Source organism: Aotus nancymaae, unplaced genomic scaffold (genome assembly GCF_030222135.1).
Source record: "Aotus nancymaae isolate 86718 unplaced genomic scaffold, 86718_ANA_hifiasm-v0.15.2.pri h1tg000036l, whole genome shotgun sequence".
Classification (NCBI taxonomy): Eukaryota; Metazoa; Chordata; class Mammalia; order Primates; family Aotidae; genus Aotus; species Aotus nancymaae.
Window position 1 is genome coordinate 45,778,108 of NW_026988450.1, and position 23,856 is coordinate 45,801,963.

The 23,856-nt window shown below is 37.2% G+C and overlaps 2 protein-coding genes across 2 annotated transcripts in view; one reads left to right on the top strand and one right to left on the bottom strand.

Annotated features, from left to right (window-relative positions):
• The window catches only part of CPQ (carboxypeptidase Q), a 516,880-nt gene that overhangs the window by 388,014 nt on the left and 105,010 nt on the right, over positions 1 to 23,856 (top strand). The window lies entirely within an intron of this gene.
• Positions 1 to 23,856, bottom strand: part of TSPYL5 (TSPY like 5) — a 289,007-nt gene that overhangs the window by 20,649 nt on the left and 244,502 nt on the right. The window lies entirely within an intron of this gene.

A 23,856-nucleotide genomic window follows, 5' to 3' on the forward strand; every position in this document is an offset into this window, starting at 1 on the left:
TCATGAGGAAGGAGGCAACACCTAATCCTTGCAGAGAAACTGTATTTCAGCGAGTGATCAAGACGGGAGAGAAGGGACAGCTGCTCCCCTTCAGATGGATGATAATGGAGTCTCAAGGTCTGCCTTTGGCATTGGTGTGGGTGATACCAAACAGGATCAGAACTTTTATTAGGGGGGGATCTATTTTAGTGATTGTAGAAATAAAAGGTGTGAACTTTTAAAATGACTTTGCTAGCATTTTTATGATACAGTTATGATTATTAGTGATCTATGTCAGGAATCAGAAAATTATGGCTGATGGGCCAAATCCAGCCTGCCACTTGTTTATATACAGACTTCAAGCTAAGAAGGTTTTTTATATGTTTTAATTGATTATGCTACAGAGAATGTATGTGGTCTACAATACTTAAAATATTAACTATCTGAGTCTTTACTGAAAAAGTTTACCTACTCCTGGTCTATATGAAAAAAGTCATATCTTCACATTATTTGTATACAATAATCTCTTTATAGTTTTGTACGACCTAAAATCTACCTTTGTTAATTTGTTTGGAGCCTAATATTATCCAATGTAAGTATACTGCAGGAAGATAATATTGTAATGATAGAAACTTGCATGCACAATCCTTTTTTTTGCAGTCTTATCTGACAGAGTTTAATAATAAAGTTGGTTAAACCTACATGGCACTAGCTATGGAGATAAACAATATGTAGATTAATATTTCTTCTTTTTGTTTTTCTGAATGTATTATTTCTTCCCTTTCACAAAACCTTTTCAACAACAAAAATTCTACAAAAGCTAATTAATAATAAATGTGTGGAATAATGAATTATTAATATTCCTTATCCTTTTCTTAGTAAATATATCTTTGTTTACACTGTACTCTAATATATGCAGAAAATATAAAATAGTGATTTTAAATTATGTGGTAAAATTTATTGCTGAACTAATTTTCAAAATTGTAGTTAGATGAATAGCTACTTTTACTTCATAATTGTGCTTTCTTATGACATATCAGCTCAATTATTATAAGTGCTAGAATTTACTAATAATTTATTAAATTTGAAATATACGAGGCTATTTGTAGCTTGTGTATGCATTTTGAAATTCATGTGCAACTTTATTATAATGTCTAAAACATTTCAAGGAAACAAACTTTGGCTCAAAAATGGTCTATAAGCATTTTAGTAGCAGTTACTAAGTAAATAACCCAAACAGGAAGTGTCGAATATTTCACTATATTACTATTTACTAGGCTAGAAATCATTCCTGAGATCCATCCAGCATGCCTCTAACAGTTCATAGCAGAAAGTCCCATGAAAGATTTATCTTCTTAAAAAAAATGCAAATTCACGTTTTGATAAGTTTTAAGATTTTCTATCCTTGTTTTAAAGTCCTTTTCATCATCTCTTTGACTTTCTTCACATTAGCACATAAGCTTGAGAATTACTTATATGGATAGTATATTGTTTGTGCTTTCTTTAGAAGCTTCTTTTAGAAGTAACTCATTTTTCTTGCTATTTTATTGAAGTTTAATTAGCATTTGGTAAATGCATAGATCTTAAGTACACAGCAAAATATATTTAGAAAATGTATACCCCTATGTAATTATCCCCCAGATCAAGATATAGAGCATTCCTATTATCCTAGTAAGTTTCCTTATATCCCCTTCAAATCAACCTCTGACTCTTCCAAATTCAACTACTATGCTCCTTTGTAACTTCAGATTGATTATATCTGTTCTTGAACTTCATATAAATGGAACTATACAGTACATAATCCTGACTCTGATGCCATTCACTAAACAGTATGGTTTTGCAGTTTATCCATGTTGTTGCATCAGCAGTAGTTTGTCCCTTTCTATTTTTCTTTCTTTTTTTTTTTTTTTTTTTTGAGACAGAGTCTCACTCTGTCGCCAGGCTGGAGTACAGTGACGCAATCTTGGCTCACTGCAACCTCCACCTCCCAAGTTGAGACTGCAGGTGTGTGCTACCATACCCAACTAATTTCTGTATTTTTAGTAAAGACAGGATTTCACCATGTTGGTCAGGATGGTCAAGATCTCTTGACCTCATGATCCCCTCGCCTCGGTCCCCAAAATGCTGGGATTACAGGTGTGAGCCACCATGCCCTGCCGTCCCTTTCTATTACTGAGTAGTTTTCTACTGTGTGAATATACCATAGTCTCTTTATTCTCCAGGATGAGTGAAGCATGAGTATTCTGTTGATGAACATTTGGGTTGTTTCCAGTTTTAGCTATTATAAATAAAGTTAGTGTGAACATTTTTGTACAAATCTCTCAGTGGACATATGCATTTATTTTCTTTTCTAGGAGTATAATTGCTGGGTCATATGATAGGTGATGTTTAACTTTACCAGAAACTGCCAAAGAGGTGGGAAGTTGTATCATTTTACATTCCCACCAGCAACATGTGAGAGTCCTAGTTGCTCCCCATCTTTCCCAGTATGTGGTATCTTTAGTCTTTTTATTTTTAGCCATTCTTATAGGTGTTACGTTTTTATATTTTTCAAAGTACAGTTCTGAAGAGTTACAAGAAAAGTCCTGACTCCACTTTTAATGGTCACTATCCTTTTGCCCTCCCTGCTTCTTGCCTGAAGATTATCTTCATTCTGCTGTTCTGCTTTATGATTTAAGGGAGACCAAAGGCCTTTTTACCCTGCATGAGGTTTGTGGGGCTGTTCATGGTTGGAGGGGCCTTATTTCAATTTAGAGAAACACCTTGGCAAGAGCAGGACGTAGAAATGCCATCCTGCTCATAACCACGGCCGACTCCAGGAACACACTCTGGGGGCTGTTGAAATTCAACTGGAGCCAAAAGGGAAGGATGATTCCCCCAAAGGGCATGAGGAGGAAGATTCCTCTTATGCCCAGAAAAGAAGTTATTCTAGGGAGAGAGTAAAATTCCAGAATAACATAAAACAAAGAATAACATAAAATTCCTTTATGTGTTTCTTTATTGATAAATTATATTTTTTGAAAAATATGAACTCTGTTGGTTAAAGTCAGCTTGCATTCACTTAAAAGGAAACTTACCACATAGAAAAGCATATTATTGTGCTCTACTGAATAAGAGTTTATTTATAGGAGCGGAATTTGACTTTGAAATTTGAAAATATTATAGATGATTTTATTGAATTTTCAAATCAGTGAGTAAAGTGAGGGTCATCCAGATACCATATACCTAATCTGCTTTTCATGGGAATAATGTTGCTTTCTTCTCTTCTCTTGGAAGGAGAACAGGATGTTATTTCTCATGTCCTGAAATGGACAAAGGAGGAAAAAAAATATCTAGGGTCAACTGGATTTCTGGCATTTTTAAATCTTTTCCATTTTAAGAAAAAATATGATCTGGCATAATTATAATGAGTAAGGTAATCTGGCCTTGAGAAAGCCTCATTAAACAAGATAATCAAATAAAATAGATTGATATGTCTTATTCTGTCATGAAAAATATTTTAACCTTTTCCTGATTTATTGCACAAACTTCTGACAATTGAATTACAGGGATAATGAACACTGTTATGTTCTGGTAGTCATTAATAAGGGCAATATTTTAAATAGGCTTTATTAAATGAGTGATGGGATGTATGGTCATTCTAAATACATGAATTTATCTGAACTCTAGCCAAATCTAAAACAGAAAAAGCAAAATCGAATATTTTGTCAAATTTCCTGTTCCATCAGAGTAAGGAACAAAAATTCCTCTTTATGTATAGAAATACACAAAAATGTTAGCTTCTTTTAGCGGTGACATTCTTGCCAGCTTCCCAACCTGCATTAGGTTTCATGTTTCACTCTAAAATAAAAGAATATGTTAGAAATGTTTTGAGATTTCTTCATGCTATCTTGGCAAATGTGTTTCTTTGGCATTTTTATTTTACCAACTCTATTTCCTCTACATGATGTTAATTTAGATAGAGTGACATGGCTAGAGTAAGGGTATTGTACTCATGTTGAGCTCTGGTTATAAAAATAATAGAGCTTATGTATTCATTCAGCATAATTAATTGTGTCTGGACTATGTCTCCAACACAGCATTTCTTATATCTTTAATGTTCCAAGCAGTATAGACGTACTAATCAGAGGTTATTGTCTCAATCATTACTGCTGGGCCTTTATGCATCCTGTGTTTTTCTTTCAGTGCCTAGATATTGCATTAGTCTGTCAAGCACATCACAAAATTGGTTTAATTTCATTTGTCTCAGTGTGTTCTTGGTCTGGAGCCCTTGTAGTTCCTATATTCGCATAATTTATACTGCACACCTGGGAGCCTTTAAGGGTCTTATTAGAATTTGTGGATTTTATTTATGTAAAACAAAAAAAAAAAGGAAAGGATTGCGGGGTGCAGTGGCTCACGCTTGTAATCCCAGCACCCTGGGAGGCCGAGGTGGGCAGATCACCTGAGGTCTGGAGTTCGAGACCAGCCTGACAACATGGAGAAACCCCATCTCTACTAAAAATACAAAATTAATTGGGCATGGTGGCACATGCTTGTAATCCCAGCTATTCGGGAGGCTGAGGCAGGAGAATCACTTGAACCTGGGAGGTGGAGGTTGCGGTGAGCTGAGATGGCATCATTGCACTCCAGCCTGGGCAAGAAGAGTGAAATTCCATCTCAAAAAAAAAAAAGGAAAGGACTGTCTGAATTTGCTTTCTCCTATGTAGAATTCCATTATGACTATGGGGCTTCTGGATCTTATGTACGCATAGTAATTACACATCAAGGTGTGTCAGTCGGGCAGAGCTATCAAAATATGCCCTTTGATACTAGGAGAATCATATACCACCTTACAAATAAACATGAGTAGATTTCAACTCATCTCTTTCCTTTGTTGCTCTTTAGAAGGGATCACTGGTCATTAGAGAAATGCAAACCAAAACCACATTGAGATACTATCTCATGCCAGTTAGAATGGTGATCATTAAAAAATCTGGAGACAACAGATGCTGGAGAGGATATGGAGAAATAGAAACACTTTTACACTGTTGGTGGGAGTGTAAATTAGTTCAACCATTGTAGAAGACAGTGTGGCAATTCCTCAAGGACCTAGAAATAGAAATTCCATTTGACCCAGCAATCCCATTACTGGGTATATATCCAAAGGATTATAAATCATTCTATTATAAAGACACATGCACATGAATGTTCATTGAGGGACTGTTTACAATAGCAAAGACCTGGAACCAACCCAAATACCCATCAATGATAGACTGGGCAAAGAAAACATGGCACATATACACCATGTAATACTATGCAGCCATAAAAAATGATGAGTTCATGTCCTTTGTAGGGACATGGATGAATCTGGAAACCATCATTCTCAGCAAACTGACACAAGAACAGAAAATCAAACACCACTTGTTCTCACTCATAGGTGGGTGTTGAATAATGAGAACACATGGACACAGGGAGGGGAGCATCACACACTGGGGTCTGTTGCAGGGGGGACTAGGGGAGGAACAGTGATGGGTAGGGAGGTTGGGGAGGGATAACATGGGGAGAAATGCCAGATATAGGTGACGGGGGGATGGAGACAGCAAACCACATTGCCATGTATGTACCTATGCAACAATCCTGCACGATCTGCACATGTACTCCAAAACCCAAAGTACAATTAAAAATATATATATATATGTATAAGTATATACATACATGTATTTATATATGTATATATTTATGTATGTATATATATACACATATACATATATATGCATATATATGTGAAAGGATCCTTCTTAACTGGCTTTTATTATGTTTTTCTATATAAGAGAAAAATAGTTTACAGTAAAAAGACTATAACAACTAGAATGGAAATTTTTCATGTTTCTGGGAGAGCAAGACCTTGCCTACCATTCTGAGGTTTTTTTTTTTAATTTAATGCCTTATGGTTTCAGATCATAGTGTAGTTTGGCTTGAGTGTTGGTTTTAGCACAGTACTTCTAAAGAAAAATATCCCAAGTTATCTGCTACCATTACTAACCCAAGTAAAACAATTGCCTTTTAAAGTTACTCCTAAGAATGTTGTGCCAAAATGCTAAAGTTTCTTGTCAATTATTTGACTGGCATTTATTCTCCCCTCTTGAAACCATGAAGAAGGGCTTCAGCTTGAATCCAATCTGTTTTACCAGCTTACAGGAGAGTGCCTTCCGGCACAAAGTTTCTGCCTCAGTGCTTCCCAACTCCTAACCAGGTCATGACCTGTCCCAGAAGGACTTATAGCATATCTAGTGCATGAACTTCCTGAGGAAACCAAGTTGGCACACTAGGATGCACGAATCTGAACTGAGGTATCATGCCTTAGGCTCACACATGGAGTGTCAGAGCCTTTGGGACTAAATTATCTCATTACATGTACTTGGGCCTTACTAAGTTACAGAGTCAGCAAATCACTTTTCAATCACTAGCACTATTTTAATTTGCCTGAAGTTGTCTCCTGCCCTTTTGCTTTCTAAATCAGGGGTTAGCAATTTTTTTTTTTTTTTTTTTTAAGATCCAGATAGTAAAGATTTTAGGACTACAGGTCACATGGTTTCTCTACTCAACTTTGCCATTGTAGGCAGTCATAGGCAATACTAGACAAATGAGCATAGCTGTGTTCCAACAAAACTGTATTTACAAAAAAAGAAAAAAGGCAGGTCAGATATTTTACTGACACCTGTTCTAAACTGTTACAAGGCAGAAGTTTAGAAAGCTTTCTTCTGAAGCCTTTTCTTATGTCACGGTCACAGCTTTTAGTGATAGGGATTTGTAGCACATAGTGGAATTCTAACATTTAGAGATTGCGCCTTGGTAGGCTAATAATAGGACTGTTTGTAAGCTTAGCATTTACGAGGTTGCAGTTGTTTCCCTGTAGGTATTTGGCCAACAGAACATGCCATCACCAGATTGCTCTAGTGCCTCAGTTATATCCCACTGGGCCACACAACAGGCATAATTACCTTATTGGAGGAAGAGGTTAACATACTTCCCCAGTATTTCTTAAAGCAAGAACAGAACCCTTTATTAAGATAGCTAAATGTGTACTTGAAAATACATTTTAAAGTATATCTATTTTAAATGTTTACACATATAGATGGATCTTCTAGAGAAATGAACATTCCAATACATTTTGGCAATTTCACTGTTTAACCACATACTAGTTTTGTCCATTGGTTTGCTTACAATATTTCTTTTTTAAACCTGAATTATTTTCTGGGAGAGGGGCTCTTCCCAACTGACCCAAAGATCATTAGGTATTTGGATATTCAGTAGCCCTTCTGAAAGTTCATTTTCTACTTCTGGTTACTGTGGTTTTCTTTGCTTCCACAACACTAACACAGAAACATTGAAGAATGGTCTCTCTAAGACAGCTTGAGGAGTGCATGGGCAGAAATACTGTCAGGGCTGTTTTTAAGGCCAATGCCAGAAAGCAGCTCCTGTCTGGTGCATCCACTTTGTACTTTGAGAAGCAGAGTCTGGAAGCCAGGATGGGCGGTACCCAAGCTATGTTACTTTAAGGGCTGAAGATCAGGCAGGGAACTGAGCTCCAGAATTGTTAGACATAGTTGTGAGTGTAAATGGAGCGCTTTTGTCTTTCTTTCTGCTACTTATCTTACTGGATCATTCCTAAGTGTATTAACACCCAAATCTTGTGGTGTCTTAAAGTTACCATATGTGCCCTGAGAGGCTGGTCTTGGCCTCGCTTTCTGATTTCCTTATCCATTGGGTCACATCTATATTTCCTGCTGACTTACTTATGTGTGTAAAAAAACACAATGGCATACTTTCTTTTCTTGCTAAGGAAAGATCAGAATTTTATTCTTGTTTTTCAGAAGACCTCCCTCTTGTGTAGTCTCATCAAATGCTTGTCCTACATTTGTAATTATTCATTCTAGAAGCTGAGGTTGCCCCTAGCAACCAGCAGTTTGTCTAAACTGTTTTGGTTTCAGGATTCTCTTAAAGGAGAGTTTCTCAAAATCCATTTCTAAAGAGCTTTTATACCCCACATGGCAAAATATGTATAAACAACAATTCAAATTTAGAGAGCTTAACGAGGCCTTTCAACAAAGGTTTAAAGTGGTTTAATCACATGAGTTATTTAAGATTAAACAGAATTTCTGTTACTAGTTACAACGGGAGTGTAATTTGCTTTCACAGATTCCTATAGTTTCGTTTAATAAAACTCATCCAATCAGATGCACTTCCTTCCCTGTGAAATCAGAGGCAGTGCCATACTTGCAAATGTGTTTCAAGCAACTCTCCAGGTAGTAACTGAGGGCTGGGAGAACGCGCGGCATCCATCTACCCTCACTGCCATAGCGGGACGATTTTTTCCCCTCCAAAGCTCTGGAAAATACTTTATTATACCTCACAGAGCCAAATGAGAGGCAATCAAACTGTTTTGTCATTTGAATTAGGAAAGGTTAAAGGGAAAGGAACATAATAGTAGACAGACAGAAAAGTGCTTTATGAAAATTGCCCATTTTTTCTACGTAAGGGAAAGTAATTTGTTCTTTTTATTAGATCTGAAAATTCAGTACTAGAGATTTTCTTGATAGATTTACAGAGAGAAAAGAAACCATCAAGAATTTTGAAAGGTCGCATTTCCCAAAAAAATATGTAACAAGTTCTTACCATATACAAGATGGCATTCTAATCTCTTGCATCTATGTGATCATTTGTAAATTACGCTTTCATAGACATCATGTCATTGATGATAGTGATGACCTTGGTGGTTGCCAGATCATGTACTGTTTTCCTTATTTCATACATGAAAAGAAACAGGCTCAAAGAAGTGAAGAATGTATTCAAGGTTGCACAGCACAGCTCATAAGGTACAGAGCCTCAACGTTGACTTCAGTCATGACTTCTATGACCATGTACTTCTCTGTCACCATCTTAAATGTAGACATCTACTAATTTGTCATAAACTGAAGGACATACACACTAGTATATTTAGGAATCCTAGATAATCAGTAACATATGAATAGATGAAAGGAGAAGTTGCTTCAAGATGCTTAGTTTAAAACACATGTAGCATGGTATCAATTCTATACAATGACCAAAGGATATTGTGTAACCATGCGGACATCAATGGTCACTAGTAATTCTCAATGTTTTATATTCGCACTTCCTTGGTATAAAAATAAATATTTGTATTTGTTCATGAAGTTAACTCTATAAATCCTGCTAAAATTAGTTTTTAAAAATAACCAACATTTCAATCATCAGTGTAATTTAGTTTGGGGCATTTTCAAGGTAAAGTTTTAGCTAAACAATACAGAAAAATTAAAAAGTCCAAAGAGATCTTTTAATGATATGAAAAACTCTTTCAAATAATAATAAATGTTAAAATCATTTCACTATTCAAAGGACTGCCTTCAGAGCAGAGGCAACCTAGAATATCACCCTAGGACATTTCCTGCTGCCTTCATCTTCAAATAAAAGTGAGAATAGAACCTTAACCTTTGAGAGATGGAAATAATGTATGTATGTGTGTTTACATATCTTTCCCACATGTATAGAGCTTAGATGCTGTATACATGAAGACCCTCCAAAAATCAAGTCCAGCCTTCTTCTTTCAGGATAACCATTTCTAATGTACCAAGGACAGGGATACACCAGAATGGACCCCTACCTGTGCTGTATTTAAAGATCTCCAAGGATAGAGATTTTATGTGTGTTAGTATTTTTTAACACTATCAGACAACGAGAATATCCCTGGTCAGGTCCACTTAGTGATTTCTTAATTGAAAGATACAATTTAGAAGATTGGAGGAACAATTATAAAAGAAAGTAGCCGTAGTTCTCCAAAAGTTCAAGTTTCTTAATCCCACTTCTTTAGTAGTTCTTGCGTGAAAACACTAAGGAAGTATAAGTGAATTGGGAGATGGGATGAATTCTGAATTGCAAAAGAGAAATTTAAACATTATTTGCAAACTAATAATTTAACACTTGTTTGTTTTTGTTTTTATTTTTGAAAAAGCAGACTCTAATTTATTCTTTTCTTTTATCTTCTTTCAGAAGATAAAAATTATTTGTAACCTTTAACATGTTCTTTGCTTCATAGCTGAGAACTCAAGTTTGTTAGTACTTTCTTTCTCAAACTGTTTTCTGAATGTATTGGAAAACTGCACCTGCCAGAATGAATTGGTATTTATTCTTCAGTGAAAGGTGGCTGTGATCAGGAGCTGCCCCTCTTAGAGAGCTCAGCCTGCCAAAGTCTAATATAACAGAGGTGGAAAGGAAAATGAGAATGAAAGACATATTAAAAAAAATTAACAAATTATTGGTGCCTAAGGCGTGAAGCCCATTGGTTTCCAAAGAATTTGGCAGAAAGGTTTCTATTTTCTCATCTTGTAGGCCATTACCTCAATATGGCACACTTTTGTGAAGGCTTTCATTGAAAAGCTCTATTTAAACATCTTTTTCTGAATCACCAAGATAAGAATGGAGCAAATGAAGGGAAGAAAAGATATTCACTTGTACACAAATTTGCTACCTTCAATTTTCTGAAATTGTAGTTAATGCCTAATTATAGTGGCATTTCTATTGTACAAAAGTGTTGAGAATGCAAATATAATTTCTCAGCTAATTATTTCATTATATGGAAGTGACATGTGTGAAGTAATAAATTAGTATCATCTTTATAAGAACCAGCAATTGTGGACTTTAATATTGAAATTTTCAGGTGGAATGAAGTGCCTTTCTCTTATGACTACTCTGATTAGGTGAAAAATGCCTTTTAAATTTATGCATATAATACACTTCCTTCTTTTAGCAAATATTTTACTATTAAAATAGGACAGCCATATTTATGTGACTAAATTATTACTGACAAGGAGACCCAAAGGATGTCAAAGGGCAGATCTGCCAGCAGCTGTGACAGTCTGGCTTGTATCTCTTTCTTTCTTTTTTTTTTTAATTATACTTTAAGTTCTGGGATACAAGTGCAGAACCTTCAAGTCTGTTACATAGATATACATGTGCCATGGTGGTTTGCTGCACCCATCAACCTGTCATCTACATTAGATATTTCTCCTAATGCTATCCCTCCCCTAGCCCACCACCCCCCACAAGCTCCAGTGTATGATGTTCCCCTCCCCATGTCCATGTGTTCTCATTGTCCAACTCTCACTTATGAGTGAGAATATGTGGTGTTTGGTTTCCTGTTCCTGCGTTAGTTTGCTGAGAGTGATGGTTTCCAGATTCATCCATGTCCCTGCAAAGGACATGAACTCATTCTTTTTTATGGCTGCATAGGTATTCCATGGTGTATATGTGGCATATTTTCTTTATCCAGTCTATCATCGCTGGGCATTTGGGTTGGTTCCAAGTCTTTGCTATCGTGAACAGTGCCACAATAAACATACATGTGCGTGTGTCTTTATAGTAGAATGATTTATAATCCTTTGGGTATGTACCCAGTAATGGGATCACTGAGTCAAATGGCAGCTCTAATTCTAGATCCTTGAGGAATTTCCACACTGTCTTCCACAATGGTTGAACTAATTTACACTCCCAACAGTGTAAAAGTGTTCATATTTCTCCACATCCTCTCCAGCATCTGTTGTTTCCTGACTTTTTAGTGATTGCTATTCTAACTGGCATGAGATGGTATCTCAGTGTGGTTTTGATTTGTATTTCTTTAATGACTCTGATGATTAGCTTTTTTTCATACGTTCATTGGCCATATAAATGTCTCCTTTTGAGAAGTGTCTGTTCATATCCTTCTTCCACTTTTTGATGGGGTTATTTTTTTTCTTGTAATTTTTTTTTTAAGTTGGAGTTTTGTTCTTGCTGCCCAGGCTGAAGTTCAATGGTGCGATCTCAGCTCACTGCAACCTCTGCCTCCTGGGTTCAAGCAATTCTCCTGCCTCAGCCTCCCGAGTAGCTGAGATTATAGACGTGTGCCACCACACCCAGCTAATTTTGTATTTTTAGTAGAGATGGCTTTTCTCCATATTGGTCAGGCTGGTCTTGAACTCCCAACCTCAGGTGATCTGCCCACCTTGGCCTCCCAAAGGGCTGGGATTACAGGGGTGAGCCACCACACCCAGCCTTTTTCTTGTAAATTTTTTTAAGTTCCTTGTAGATTTTGGATATTAGCCCTTTGTCAGATGGATAGATTGCAAAAATTTTCTCCCATTCTGTAGGTTGCCTGTTCAATCTGATGATAATTTCTTGCTGTGCAGAAGTTCTTTAGTTTAATTAGATTCCATTTGTCAATTTTGGCTTTTGTTACCATTGCTTTTGATGTTGTAGTCATGAAGTCTTTGCCCATGCCTATGTCCTGAATGGTATTACCTAGATTTTCTTCTAGGGTTTTTATGGTTTTAGGTCTTATGTTTAAATCTTTCATTCATCTGGAGTTAATTTTTATGCAAGTTGTAAAGAAGGGGTTCAGTTTCAGTTTTCTGCATATGGCTAGCCAGTTTTCCCAACACCATTCATTAAATAGGGAATCCTTTCCCCATTGCTTGTTTTTGTCAGGTTTGTCAAAGATCAGTTGGTTGTAGATGCGTGGCATTATTTCTGAGGCCTCTGTTCTGTTCCATTGGTCTATATCTCCGTTTTGGTACTAGTACCATGCTATTTTGATTACTGTAGCCTTGTAGTATAGTTTGAAGTCAGATAATGTGATGCCTACAGCTTTGTTCTTTTTGCTTAGGATTGTCTTGGCTATACAGGCTCTCTTTTGTTTCCATAGGAAATTTAAAGTAGTTTTCTCTAATTCTGTGAAGAAAGTATCATACTGAATGGGCAAAAGCTGGAAGCATTCCCTTTGAAAACTGGCACAAGACAGGGATGCCCATGGTATTGGAAGTCCTGGCCAGGGCAATCAGGCAAGAGAAAGAAAGGGTATTCATATAGGAAAAGAGGGAGTCAAATTGTCTCTGTTTGCAGATGACATGATTGTATACTTAGAAAATGCCATTGTCTCAACCCAAAATCTGCTTCAGCTGATAAGCAACTTCAGCAAAGTCTCTGGATACAAAATCAACGTGCAAAAATCACAGGCATTTCTATACACTGATGATAGACAAACAGCCAAATCATGCGTGAACTCCCATTCACAATTGCTACAAAGAGAATAAAATACTTAGGAATACAACTTACAAGGGATGTGAAGGACCTCTTCAAGGAGAACTGCAAACCACTGCTCAAGGAATTAAGAGAGGACACAAACAAATGGAAAAACATTCCATGCTAATGGATAGGAAGAATCAATATCATGAAAATGGCCATACTGCCCAATGTACCTCTCTTCTTAAGCATGGTTCAAAGCAATCAGATTATGAATAACAGTGAAATAAACTGACTTTTACTTTTAAAATACAACCACCATTAACAGCTCACCAGTTAGAACAACAGCATGTCAAATAATTATATTTTCAAATTTAGACTAGAAAATAGCAGAGCTTGAGGACAGGGAGTGGAAACTCAATTGTGACATATGGAGATGGGTTAAAAGGTATTCAGTTCTCCATTTCTTTGATTTAAGTATTGTCAATTGTTAGCAGTACAATTAAATTTAATACAGATTTTCAGGAAAAATAAAACTACATTAAATGCACAGTTTGTTTAAAACTGACAATATCATACAATGACCAACACTTCTGTTTTTAGAATCAATCTATGTCTAAAGTGCCTTCAATCCAGAGTCTGCAGATGTCTTTGAACCCTTTGGACATTAGCAGTGAAGCACTGGCATTAGGGTGCCAGGCTGCTTTGTGTCACCTATGCTTCTTGTTTTGAAAGGTGCTAAAGATGCACCCTTGTGGTTGACAGCCTATTACAAGGCATATTGAATACATCTTTCTTCTGTACTTTCAATTTGGCTAAGTTTTTTACACTTTATTTTTAATTTTAATATTTCTATAAGCCATATAGCTTCTCCTAAAACTCTAAGGGAGCTTTGGGCAAATTGCTCAGTACCTGAGTGGGAGGCCTCCCTGATTCACAGCTGGTTACACCAGTCTTTGTTAACCTTGAGCACTCCAGAGACTATTCTGAAGATTTGGCAATTTCTATTGCTTTTCATTGTTTTGCCTTACACATGAGAATCTTCTGTGTACATCAAAACATAATGAAGAATTTTAGTCAATTATTAGGGACTGTAATTTAAAATTTAATTATCTGTGTTGATACCAGTGTAAATAAGTATAAAATGCATTACCCAGGGCCCTTTCTATGTGATGAAGTTTGTATATGGACAAACAATGACAATGAATATATGAATACAATACAATGAATATGTTTGTTTCTTTGCCTAGAATTTGACCAGTTTCTTACGGAATACCTCAATAACAAGATACATTCCAATTTCCAAAATGTTATAGAAGGAGAAGACTCTGATTCTTACATTAGGAAAATATGGTATTTTATCTGTTGAATTTTATAGTGGCAGAAATAGGAGATACAAAAAATCAGAAAAATAAGCCAGGCATGGTAGCACACACCTGTAGACCCAGCTACTTGGGATTGCACGAGCCCAGGATTTGTGATCAGCCTGAGCAACATAGCAAGACCCCACTTCAAAAAAAATCAGAAAAAATGTACTTAAATAGCTTTTTTGTTCCTGATTTGCTTGAGAGTCCAGCTTCTACCCACTGTCCTGACATAATCATTAATATTATCCTCTTTCACTCTCAAAAGTGTCCTGGCCTACATAGCAAATTAAATAATGGTTATTCTACTTATTAGTCACTTTTGTTGATAATAACAATGTCTCAAGAGAACAGAAGAGCTTGGCATGTTTTATCCCTTTAAATAAATATATTAAAATTGTATAATCCTCAGAACAGCCCTATTAAATATTGTCTTCCTTTTTTGATGAGGATATGAAACTCAGTGAGATTAATAGTTGTCAGGGTCATTTAGCTATTATGTGACAGAACCAGTACTCCAACCCACATGTCCAGGGCAAATTAATTCCATTGAGTTTAATAATAATAACACTATGAATGATTATCATCATCACCATTATTACCTTACTAACAATGCTACTATTTGTCCAACAGAGGTTCTTGATCATTGCTGTGCCACAGACCACTTTAGCAATCTGGTGAAACCAGATTTTCAAACATTATTTTTGAATGCATATAATCAAATTCATATGCAAGGCTATGAATTTTATTAAAACATAGTTACCAAACATTTTAAGCTAAATTTGCAATATAGTTATATATGTGCTTTTTTGAATGAATTTAAGAAGATCTTGAAGGATTATTTAATTATGACTGACGTCAAAGCAATGATGGACATAAAGAATACTTTGTGATTTCTGCAACAAATCTAATGTGATATGAAAATATCTATGATTTCTACTGGCAACAAAATGACAGGTCCTGCTAATACTACTGAAATGTGTTGCTTACATTCATAATTAAAAGAAATTCTAAATTTTACTTAGAAGTTAGTAAAAATAAAGATGTAACTTTTTCTCATTCAAGTTCACGGATCTCCTACAAGTGTGTCAACCCCCAAGGGACCCCCAAATTAGGACTTCCTGCCTTAGAATAAACCTGCAAAACAGCTGTTACCCATTTTACAAATGAGTAAACTGAGGCTCAGAGTAATTAAATAACTTGCCTAATATTGTTTACCTTATGGCTGAGAAGTGCATCAAATGTCTTTGGCATCTGTACATCACCTTCTTTTGCTCCCCAGTGGCAATCACTATAGAGGTGGAATTGTAGTGTCCACCCCTCTCTGAGACTGACAACCTTTTCAACATGATTGCCCTAGTCATTTGCACATCCTTTAATGACTTTTGCACATCCTTTAATGATGCCCTTGATGAAAAACACAGATATCCAAAGAAAAACTGGAAGAGAGGTCTGAGTGCCTAATGCTTTTTATTCAACCCACCTTGAAGATTTCTAGTGTTCAGTATCCTGTGAGTGGTCCTCACATGGCTCCCCAGAATGATCATTATTCCCAACATATTTGCTGCTGTTTTCTACCATAGCTATTTTCCTCTTCCACCTTTAGGTGATTATTGCTGCTACTTATTACCACTCTCAGATGAAGGAAATTGTTTTTCTTCACCTCCCTTAGTTCAATACAGATACCTATTTGGATTTTTTTCTCTAATTGCTATAATTCCTTAGCCTCTTTTTATCTAAACTATACCTATTAAATGATGTTAACTCTTCTCAGAGCTAAATTGCCTCATCTGTTTATTATTTTCCTCATCTTGCCTGAATACTTTAAAACTTACAAAATATGTGAAGCAATTGTTAAAGATCTAAGTAGTCCCAGGACACATTTATTAGTTACTGTAATTGAGTCTTACTGATTACACATGCATTATAAGTCTCATGATGTACTAACTTTAGCACAACAAAGATACAGTTTTAAAATATTATATATTTAACATTTTAAAAATTCTGTGTTGTCAATTCAGTTACTGTTGTTCACCCTCTTTGGCGAGTCTGACATGGGAGAGTCTCATCTTTGATAACAAAATGATGATGACATAGAATCTGCTGAGAATATATTCAGCCCTGTTTTCACCTGAGAAGGAGAAGACTTTTACCACCTAACCTCCAAAATAAGAGTATCTTATTTTTCCATTATTGAAAGGACCTTTGAAGTTTCACTTGTATTTTGATAATTTATGGCCACTTTAAAAAAAATCACTATCACTCTATATATCCTTCTGGAAAGTATTTGTTTTTAGCATTTATAATAGATGTTGAAACATCTGTATATTAAGTGCTTGATAATATACACACTAAAAATTCAGCTAATAACCTTAATTGTGGACTCCTAGGCTTTCTTGAGAAAGTTTTTTAAAAAGCAAAACAGAAAAACAGATTCTGAAAAACTGATGTTATTTTATCACCAACACGAGTAACTACATCATCATCATCATCTTCACCACCACCACTACCATCCAAAATGGCATCTAGTTACATCCTCGCATGGGTTCACATATGCAAACATATATACATATATGTGTTTAAACACACACATGCATGCATATATTTATTCATTCACTCAGCATATGTTTACTGAGAGCCTACTATGTGCCAGGCAGTGTTTTGGGGTTTGCCCTCATCTTGCTTCCATTCTAGTGAATCAAGACTGATAATAAATTGGATAAATAAGTAAAATAGTATGTTAGATGAAAATAACTGCTGAGGAGAAAGATAAGATAGGGAGCAGAGATAGGGCATGTGAGGATGGGGCTGTTTTAATTTTTGATATAGGGGAACAAGGCAGACTTTATGGAGGTGGTAATATTTGGTTAAGACCTGAAAAGGTTAAAGAAGAGAGCTACATGGGATCTGGAGGAGAGCATTCGAGGGAAGGTGAGGAGTTGTTGCAAAGGTGCTGCTGGAGACCATGCTTGACATTGAGGGGATACGGAGGAAGCCAATGTGCTTAAAATGGAGCATGAAAGGATAGCAGTAGAAGTCCATATAAAGGAGCCCAGGCAGATGGGGCTTTTTCTCTGAGTAAGATTGGAACTATGAGAGGCTTTTGAGCATAGGAGAAACATGATCCGAATTAACTTTCTAAAATAATCATTCTTTCTGCTGGGTTGAGAATAGACTAAAGGGGAATCAAAACGGAAGAAAGATATTAGTCTAGGAAAGACATGATGGTAGTTTGGAAGAAGATGATAGCTGTGGAAGGCATAGCAAGTTGTCAGGCTGCAGATAATGTTTTAAGGAAACAGCCTTAATGATTGTGGATTGCGTATGCAGTAAGAAAGAAATAGAGGAATCAAGTGACATTTCTCAAAAGAAAATATACAGATGGCCAACAAACATATGAAAATATGATCAACATCTCTAATCATCAAGAAAATGCAAATAAAAACCACAATGAGATATCACCTTACCCCTGTGAGAATGGCCGTTATTTAATAATCAAAAAATAATAGATGCTGTCATGAATGTAGAGAAAAGGGAACTCATACACTGCTGGTGGGAATGTAAATTAGTATAGCCTCTAGGAAAACAGTATGGACATTTCTCAAAGAACTAAAAGTATATCTACCATTCTATACAGCAATCCCACTACTAGGTATCTGCCCAAAGGAAAAGAAGTCATTATATCAAAAGACACCTGCACATGTATGTTTATCACATCATGGTTTACAATTGCAAAGTTATGGAATCAACCTAAATGCCCATCAGTAGATGACTGGATAAAGAAAATGTGGTACATATATACCATGGAATACTACTCAGTCATAACAAAGAATGAAATAGTATCTTCTGCAGCAACTTGGATGGAACTGGAGGCCGTTATTCTAAGTGAAGTGACTCAGGAATGGAAAACCAAATACCACAAGTTCTCACTTATAAGTCAGAGCTAAACCATGGATATGCAAAGACATATGGAGTGGTATCATGGTCATTGGAGACTCAGAAAGGGGGAGAGTGGCAGGTGAATGAAGGATGAAAAACTACCTATTGGGTACAATGTACACTATTCAGGTTACAAGTGCACTAAAATGCCAGGCTTCACTGCTATACAATTCATCCATGTAACCAAAAACCACTGTACCCCTAAAGTTATTAAGATAACAAAATATTTTAAGTGTAGAGTGCAGGGGAGAAGTCTATAGATAGCCATAGGCATGGAGTTTTCTTCGTGTAAGTGCTCCACCTGAATGGAAAATAGTGCTTACCTTCTCACAGCACCCCTACCTCCTATCTAGTGGAAGCTCAGCTTCTACACTTTCAATGCTGTGGTTGTTGGTTTTGCTCTCCAGGGAATATAGTGCCATTTGAGGCTCTGTCTCTTCATTTTGAAGATCCCCTGGTCCCCAGGGTCTGGATTCTTCACAAGTTTCCTTCATCACATCGTCATGACCCTCACTGTAATCAGTCTCTCTAAGCTGTTTTTTCCTTCTCCTGATGTCTCAATCTCTTCTCTCCTTTCTCCAGGGCTATCATTGCCACCAGTTCCTAAAGCCATTGGATGCACCACCTTTCCTTCAATAAGTCAGCTGATATAATTGGATAGAGATGACTTTTTGGCTAACTTGTTCAGCCTTTTTGAGGTTCAATTCCCTATTCTATAGACAACTTGAGGCTTCTTTAGTCATAAAGCCAAATAAATAATGATTCAACTTTCACCCTCAGATTCTCCCTGACCAAGATCATGTCTTCCATTTTTTAAACAGTCCGAAGGATGGCAAGTGCTGAAACAGGGACACAGGAAACTACTGTAGTACCCCACATGAAATCTGGTTGTCACTTGGACTGAGTGAAAACAGTGGAACTGATGGGAAGTTGTTGGAGAGTAGGTCTGTTTTGAAAACAGAGCCAACAGGATTTGTTGATAGATTGCGTTTCGGGTGTACAAGCAAGAGAGGAGTTCCAGAAGGAACCAACTTTACCAGCACCTTGATTTTAGACCTGTAAGACTTATTTCAGACTTACAACCTCCCTAACTGTTAGAAAATAAAATTTTAGGCTGGGCACAGTGGCTCATGCCTATAATCCTAGCACTTTAGGAGGCCAAAGTGAGTGGATTGCCTGAGCCCAAAAGTTTGAGACCAGCCTGGGCAACATGGTGAGACTTTGTCTATACAAAAACATACACAATAATTAGCTAGGCATGATGGTACACCTGTAGTCCCAGCTACTCAGGAGACTGAGGTGGGAGGATTGCTTCAGCCTGGGAGGTCAAAGCTGCAGTGAGCCGAGATCATGCCACTGCACTCCAGCCTTGGCCACAGAGTGAGACCCTGTCTGAAAACACACACACACACACACAAAATTGTGTTATTAGAGGACAGTGATTGTGATAATTTGTGATAGCAGCAATAGGAAATGAATACAACATTAGACAAGTGGAGATACTGAGTAGCTGTTGGATATGAGTCTAGAATTCAGGAGATGCGTGAAAATATGAATTTGGAACTCATAACCATACAGATTTACTTAAAACCATAAGCATAAATAAGAGCTCCAACAGAGTGAGTGTGATAGAGCAAAGAAGATGCCTTTAGTCTGTTTCTGAGCACCCCAATGTCTATTAGTCAGGAGGATGAGAAAACCAGCCAAGAAAAATAAGAAGAGTGTCCAGTGAGGCATGAAAAGAGCCAAGAGTCTCAGGTTCCAGAAGTCAAGGGAAGAAAGCATTTCCAGGAGTAAACTAATGTCAAGTGCAGCTCCATCACAGATTGAAATCTGATGCTCACCAGTGGTCTCCATTTTACATTTTTTACTAATGCCTACAAATTCTAGGGGTGACAACTAATGCTTGAGAGCGAGATACTCTACAGAACATGCTTATATTTATCCTTTTGGAGATTGTCTAAGGTCTGATCCTCTCTTGGAAAGCTACATTCTGGACAACATTATTTGAGTGCTTAGAATAAAGTCATTTGTTCATATTTCAAGTATTTTCAAATGCCTGTTAACTAGGTTCTGAGAATATGCTGATGAACTAACAAGGTCCCTGTTCTCATGGGAAAACTTTCAATCTAGGATATTTGCCAATATTGAGTAATATTGAGTAAATATTTGGGTTCTAGAGTATAGCATAGAAGAGGCCAAACATCATCTCTTCTATCAAGCTTTTGCTAACATTTTTCAGTAGTTGCTTTCCCTTCTTTGTACATATTCATAGACTTCATCTCATTTAATGTATTAGCCAGTTATTGCCTCTGCTGGTAAACTCTGTCCTCCTTTAGGAAACCAACCTTTTGTAGTCATCTTCATATATATAATCCATCATAGGTAGGTTGGAAATGGATTTATTATTAAAACCAGAAAATGCTTGCAAGAGAAAGGAGGCTGTATTAATTAACCCCAAGACAAGGGATGTAAACTGGGACTTCCTAGGGCAAACAAAAATGTATAGTCACCCTATCCCTCAGTTTATCTCAAAATAACTGTTGAATAAATACATTTTGCTCCCTGAAAAAAAATGCATTTACTGAAATATGACTTAATATTTTGCTTTTTGCTTCAATTGAGTATCAATATGTAGGAAATAGTGTTAGGAAAAATGTTTCTGCATCATTTGTAAAACTGTTATTGGAGACTGTGTCCATTATTTTGTCCAGTGTTCCTCATATAAAGAGTCACATAATTACTCCTCTTAGAATTGAACGCTAGAAAAAATATTGCTTTTTCAAGGAGCCAGTGGTGTGCTTTCTCTTCCTAGATAATGAGAGCTCAGTAATACATCAATCACCCTGTTACATTGGCAGCCACAAGCTAGAGCTAAATTACATCCTCAAGTTGCTATTGAGGCTATGTCAAAATGTCCCCAATTGTGACTTTGCCTTAAATAGTTAGTGTGCACTTACTATGTGCTTAGCTTTGTTATTTAATCTAGACATGGCAGAGACCCACACATATGTGATTCCTGCATTCATGGCATTTTCTTAGTTCTAGTGCATTTACCTACTCTTTTAGTATGGCATTAGGATCTTTTCTTGTAGAAAACCTTGAATTTTCACAGGAGCAAGGCAGGAATAAAAAACAAATTGAATGAAGTGCAATAGGCCAACAAATTAGAGAGGGGCATGGCATGTTAGTCATAGAAGGCTTGGGGACAAGTAGGGCATGAAGTCACTTGAGCAGACCAAGAGCCCTGAAGTTTGTATTTTAATACTTTTGTTTTTCATAAGGTTTCAAACCTGCTAATTTTCTTTTGAAAAGAAGGAAAGACCCGCCTAAGAAAACATAATTATTTCTAAAGCTGTGTTTAGCATCTTTACTAATATTAGTAAAGAGTACTTAATCAAATAAAGCATGTGGGAATATTGTCACAATCTAGAAATGCTGAAATTGCTTTTCTGTAAACTATAAAGAAAAAAAAACTCACAAATTGGGCTTTAATATGCTACACCCTAATACACTCTAGGATTGAGTAAATATTTGGGTTCTAGAGTATAGCACAGTCTATTTTTGCAGGACAAGAAAATGATGAGTACTATATTTTTAAAAATAACCTGTCTACTTATAGGTAGATGAACTTAGCTGTCAGTTATAACCTTAGAAAGGGACATAAAGAACTTGCTGTAGTCTTCCCAGCCAAGAGAAGGGCATTAGAGGTCAACCAGAAAGCACTATCTTGGCTGGTACAACAACACCATCAAAAACAAGAAACAGGAGACTTCCGCCAAGATAGCCAAATAGAAACAGCTCTGGAGCGCAGTTCCTAGCAAGAGCAACACAGAAGGTGAGTGATCTCCACATTTCCAACCGAAGTACCAGGTTCATCTCAATGGGATTAGTTGGACAGTGGATGTAGCCCAAGGAGGACAAACCAAGGCAGGGTGGGGTGTTGCCCCACCTGGGAAGTGCAATGGGCTGGAGAACTCCCTCTCCTATCCAAAGGAGGCTATCGGGGACTTTTCCAGACACTCCAGAACTCCAGCTCAAATACTGTGTTTTTCCCAAGGCCTTTACAGCCTGCAAACCGGGAAATTCTCACTGGTGTCAAAAACACCAGTGTCACAGGTTGCCAGCACAAAACTGGGCAGCCATTTTAGCCAGCATCTCGAATGCCTGCAAGACAGAACCAGTCATTCCCCTGAAAAAAAAGGGGGGCTGAAAGCAGGGAGCCAAGCGATCTGGCTTGGCGGGTCCCACCACCACAAAGACCACCAAGCTGAGACCCACTGGCTTTTTGCAGCCAGCACAGCAGTTTGAGCTCGACCTGAGACAGTCGAGCTCAGTAGCAGGAGGGGTGCCCGCCATTACTGAGGCAATTCTAACCTTGCCTGTGTAAACAAAATCACACAGAAGTTTACACAGCAGCTGGGCAGAGCCTGCAGCAGCTCAGTAAGACCTCTGTAGGCACACTGTGACTAGACTCCCTCCTTACTGGGCAGGACATCTCTGAAAAAAGACAGCAGCCCATCAAGGACTTATAAGTAAAGCCCCAACTTCTTGGGACAAAGCACCTGGGAAAAGGGGTGTTTGTGAGTTCCATGGCAACAGGCTTAAACCTCCCTGCCCAGCAGCTCAGAAGGGAGCAGTGGAGTTCTAGGACAGCACTTGAGCTCTGATAAGAGACAGACTCCCTCCTCAAGCAGCTCCCTGACCCCTATATATCCAAAGAGACACCTCATACAGGAGAGCTCTGGCTGACATCTGGCAGGTACCCCTCTGGGACAAAGTTACCAGAGGAAGGAACAGGCAGCAATCCTTGCTGTTCTGCAGCCCCTACAGATCTGGAGTGGGCCTCCAGCAGTCCTCCAGCAGAAAACAGAAAGAAACAGCTTCAACATCAACAGAAAGGATGTCCACTCAGAGACACCATCCGAAAGTCACCAACTTCAAAGACCAACAGTAGATAAATCCAGAAAGATGGGAAGAAACCAGTGCAAAAAGGCTAAAATCACCAAAAACCAGAACACCTCTTCTCCTCCAAGGGATCACAACTCTGTGCCAACAAGTAAACAAAACTAGTTGGAGAATGAGTTTGACAAATTGACAGAAGCAAACTTCAGAAGATGGGTAATAACAAACTTTTCTGAGCTAAAGGAGCATGTTCTAACCTAATGCAGAGAAACTAAGAACCTTGAAAAAAAGTTAGATGAAATGATGACTAGAATAACCAGCTTAGAAAGGAACATGAATGATTTGATGGAGCTGAAAAACACAGCACGAGAACTTTGCAAAGCATACACAAGTTTCAGTAGCCAAATCGATCAAGCAGAAGAAAGGATATCAGAGACTGAAGATCAATTCAATGAAATAAAATGAGAAGGCAAGATTAGAGAAAAAAGAGTGAAAATAAATGAACAAAACCTCCAAGAAATATGGGATTATGTGAAAAGACTGAATCTACATTTGATAGGTGTACCTAAATGTGACAGGGAGAATGAAACCATGTTGGAGAACACTCTTCAGGATATTA